Here is a 4,667-nt window from a genome sequence, read left to right as displayed (position 1 = left end):
TCCCGCCGGCCGCTGTTCTTCTTCTTCCCCGACGACAACTACAGTGCAGCGCCGCCTCGGAATCCGTGCCCGATCTAGATCCAGCTACAGTAACCCTATTTTTCGTGAGGTGGATTTTTCTCTAAGTCCTGAAATTCTTGATCCAAGTTGCTCTGTTCGATACCCCGTAACTTTGCATCCGTAGCTCCGATTTGGACATATAGTATATCAAAATGTTCTTCTCGACGAGTACATCATTTCATTCCATTGCATCATTTTCATTTGAGCTCATCTTGATGCCCGAAATGCTGTTAGAAGGAGGCTTCGTGAGTTAAATGTCAGATCTGCTAGTTCATCTTAGACTTTTGTCATTTTTGCCATGATTATTGTGTGCATACTATGCCTGTGAGTCCTTCATATGTTTTGTTAAGCATTTTGTCTTATTTCCAGAGGTGCAACCCATGCATTTTTAGGATGTGTGTGGTGACTTGTGCAAGCTTGCAAAGAGAGACACCCGGGGAAATCTGTTTTCAGAGACTTAGTAGTTTTCACGAAGTCTGGGATTATTTAGTTCATGATGCCATATGTTCAGCTTGTTTCCTAGTGATCCGTGCCTCTTTTGAGGATGATAAGTAAAGGAGTTTTGTTATTCATGTTATGATCTATCCATCCATGTATTTGTTTTCAATTATGGAGCACCCTAGCTTGAGTCAATCGAGCTCTACTTTTGCTTCGTGGTGAATCTGGGCAGATCGTCAACTCGTTTGCGATTTTGCCGATGCTATTGTAGTTGATCCGTGCATGCTATGCCATTGTTCTTGCCATTTATAGCTTGTATTTTGTTCCTTCTTAATGGATGTATGCTTGTCTTGCCATGACTTGCACCGTAGTGAGTGCATCGAGCTCGTTTACATGCCTTCGCGAGTTATATTTCAGCATGTCTCAGTTTTCACTAAGTCTGAAAACTGATTGTGTTTTAGCTATGTTCGTGTGCCCGTTAGTATATTTTGTGATCCCTTTTGGCCCCAGGTCACTTTGGGACTTTTGTTAAGATTGTTGAGTAGCTCCATGCCATGTTCTTACTTGTCTTAATCAGGTCATGTATCATGTTGTTTTGCTGCTCCGAAGAGGGCTTCGTGATCTGAAATTTCATACAAGTGTTAAATTCACTAAGTCTGGAATCTGTTTTGCATTTGCGTTTTTGCCATGCTTGTTTGAACCTCTTAATGGATGAATTGACCGTGGCTCAGTGCTAGCCTTTTGTTAAGCATCTTGTGTGCATCCCTGCCATGTATTTTGTTGTCATGTTTGGTGGCTGTAGCATGTTCGTTGCATTGCATTTAGATGCCTACTTGCTGTAAATTGCAGACCGGTGTCATTCTTAAAACGCTTGCCATTTCCAAACCGTAACTCCGATTCCGGCGTTATTTATATCGTTTTCAAGCGATTTCATCTCATATTTCCAGTGGCACCCTTGGAATTCCAAGTTGAGGCCAGGTCCATGCATTTCCTGTCATATCTTGCATTTTGCATCCCGCATAGCATATCATCATTTCATCTTATTGCTTGGTCTTGCACGTGGTTGATTGTATCCTTGTTGCTTGTTTGTCTTGTTGGGTAGAGCCGGGAGATGAGTTCGCTACCGAGGAGCCCGTTGAGTTTGCTTGTGAGGATCCAGTCAACTCTGACAACTGTGCAGGCAAGATGATCATACCCTCGAAATCACTACTATCTTTGCTATGCTAGTTTTGCTCGCTCTTGCTATGCCAATGCTACGATGCCTACCTTTTGCTTGTCAGCCTCCCAATTGCCATGTCAAACCTCTAACCCACCTTGCCCTAGCAAACCATTGATTGGCTATGTTATCGCTTTGCTCAGCCCCTCTTATAGCGTTGCTAGTTGCAGGTGAAGATTGGAGGTCGTTCCTTGTTGGAACATTTATTTACTTGTTGGGATATCATTATTTTGCTATGTTATCTTAATGCATCTATATACTTGGTAAAGGGTGGAAGGCTCGGCCTCTCGCCTAGTGTTTTGTTCCACTCTTGCCGCCCTAGTTTCCGTCATATCGGTGTTATGTTCCCGGTTTTTGCGTTCCTTACGCGGTTGGGTTATAATGGGAACCCCTTGATATTTCGCCTTGATTAAAGCTTGTCCAGCAATGCCCAACCTTGGTTTTACCATTTGCCACCTAGCCTTTTCTTTCCCTTGGGTTCTGCAGACTCAAGGGTCATCTTATTTTAACCCCCCCGGGCCAGTGCTCCTCTAAGTGTTGGTCCAAACCGTCAGCCGCCGGTGGCTACCAGGGGCAACTCTGGGCTGGCCTACCGGAAGTTTGGACAATCTGAGTGTGCCCTGAGAAAGAGATATGTGCAGCTCCTATCGGGATTTGTCGGCACATTCTGGCGGTGTTGCTGGTCTTGTTTTAACCTGTCGAAGTGTCTTGAGTTACCGAGATACCGAGTCTGATCGGAACGTCTTGGGAGGAGGTTTATTCCTTCGTTGACCGTAAGAGCTTGTCATGGGCTAAGTTGGGACTCCCCTGCGGGGATTGAACTTTCGAAAGCCGTGCCCGCGGTTATGGGCAGATGGGAATTTGTTAACGTCCGGTTGTAGATAACTTGAACCTTAATTAATTAAAATGAATCAACCGAATGTGTTACCGTGATGGCCTCTTCTCGGCAGAGTCCGGGAAGTAGACACGGTGTTGGAGTAATGCTTGCGCAGGTTGTTCTTCTAGATTCTCGCTCGCGCCTTGCCTCCTCTTCTCGCTCTCTTTTGCGTATAAGTTAGCCACCATACTTGCTAGTCGCTTGCTGCAGCTCCACTCATATTTTGCCTTACCCTTCCTATAAGCTTAAATAGTCTTGATCGCGAGGGTGCGAGATTGCTGAGTCCCTGTGGCTCACAGTTACTATAACTCCAGATGGAGGTCCAGGAGGTTCCGCTCCAGGTGACGAGTACGAGCTCAAGTGGGAGTTCGACGAGGACTCTCAGCGTTATTATGTTTCCTTTCCCGATGATCAGTAGTGGTGCCTAGTTGGGGTTCGATTCAGGGCCTTGTCGCATGTTGGGTTTTCTTCTATTTTGGCGCCGTAGTCGGGCCATGAGTGTTTGTATGATGGATGTTATTTATGTTCTTTGATGTGACATGGTGAGTGTAAGCCAACTATGTTTCTCCCCCTTTTATTATATATTACATGGGATGTTGTAATGATTGCCTGACTTGCGACATTGCTTTCAATGCGGTTATGTCTCTAAGTCGTGCCTCGACACGTGGGAGCTATAGCCGCATCGAGGGCGTTACACGGCCTATTCGCATATAGCCCATTTACAGCCTGCTAACCCAAGGCCCGTTACGCCCTATCCGAATTAGGCCCAGTAGCGTCATCTGGGCCATCCAATATGATTCTAGCCCGTTTTCACTTCTGGCCCATGTATGGCCCATGACGTCTTTCGGCCCATATGAGGCCCTATGTAACTCTTGGCCTATTAACGGCCCATGGTGAAACTGGCCCGTAATGAACAGTGTATCACTTTACACCCATTAACGGCCCGTGGTGAAACTGGCCCGCAATGAACAGTGTATCACTTTATACCCATTAACGACCCGTTATTCCGTTGGGCCGTTTCCAGCCCATGTTATCTTTTGACCTTCTCAGAGCCCATTTATTCTTGAGCTCATTTCTAGTATTCGTTTACTTACGGCCCGTTACTGTCATTTTCTGCTTGTGGGCCAAATTCAGCCCGTGGTTACAGTCGGCCCGTTTGTGGTCCGTTAATACGTTGGGCCGTTTTCATAGCGTCATCAAATACGGCCTATTAACGATGGGCCGTTACGGTCGGCCCATGAATGGACGATTCCAACTCTAGACCGTTTACGGCCATAATGCGGCCTGTTATTGGCCCATGTTTGGCCAATCGATCATACGGCCCATATAAGGCCCATTGATGATACGGCCTGTAGAAGGCTCATTGTTTCTACGGCCCGTAGAAGGCCTACTGTTTCTACGGCCCATAAAAGGCCCACTGTTTCTACGGCCTGTAGGAGGCCCAGTGTCACTACAGTAAATATTAGCCCATGGTTATTGTGGCCTAGTTTTAAAAATAGGTTATTGCAGCCACTAGTTAACCGCAGAAAAAGAACTGCAATGACTACAAGCAAACAAATAAACAAGACAACAAGGAAATAAATAAGCAAGCAACTAACGCTAAGCTATCACGACTATTACACATATTACATCCACTGGGCATCAAAGTTCGCCACCAGTGCAAATATAGGGAACAAAGCAGCATATCATATACACTGGTCGTCAAAATTGGCCACCAGTGAAATAAATGCGGCAGCAAAACAAGAGCATAACTGAAACAACTTCAGAAGAGCTCAAGAAACGTTATCCTGGGTATCCACCATGCTGGCAATAAGCTTAGCAAGCTGATTAGCTTTGTCCTGTTTGGCGCTAAAATCCTCCAACGCTTGCTGTTGCACCAGAAAGTATGCATCTGAATGCTCCAGGGACTTCCGCAGTCCTTCCGCTTGTTGTCGCAGCACAGCTGATCGATGTCTTTCAGCTTGTAATTGAGACTCAATAAACCGAACTGATTCAGACAGTGAGTTTGAATAGCTTGTGCAAGCGGTAGTGGCCAGTAACTCCAACACTAAACCAAGACAAGATGTGTCACTATCC

The sequence above is a fragment of the Triticum urartu genome, chromosome 3 (assembly GCF_003073215.2).
Source record: "Triticum urartu cultivar G1812 chromosome 3, Tu2.1, whole genome shotgun sequence".
In the NCBI taxonomy this organism is placed as follows: Eukaryota; Viridiplantae; Streptophyta; class Magnoliopsida; order Poales; family Poaceae; genus Triticum; species Triticum urartu.
This window is presented reverse-complemented; position numbering follows the sequence as displayed.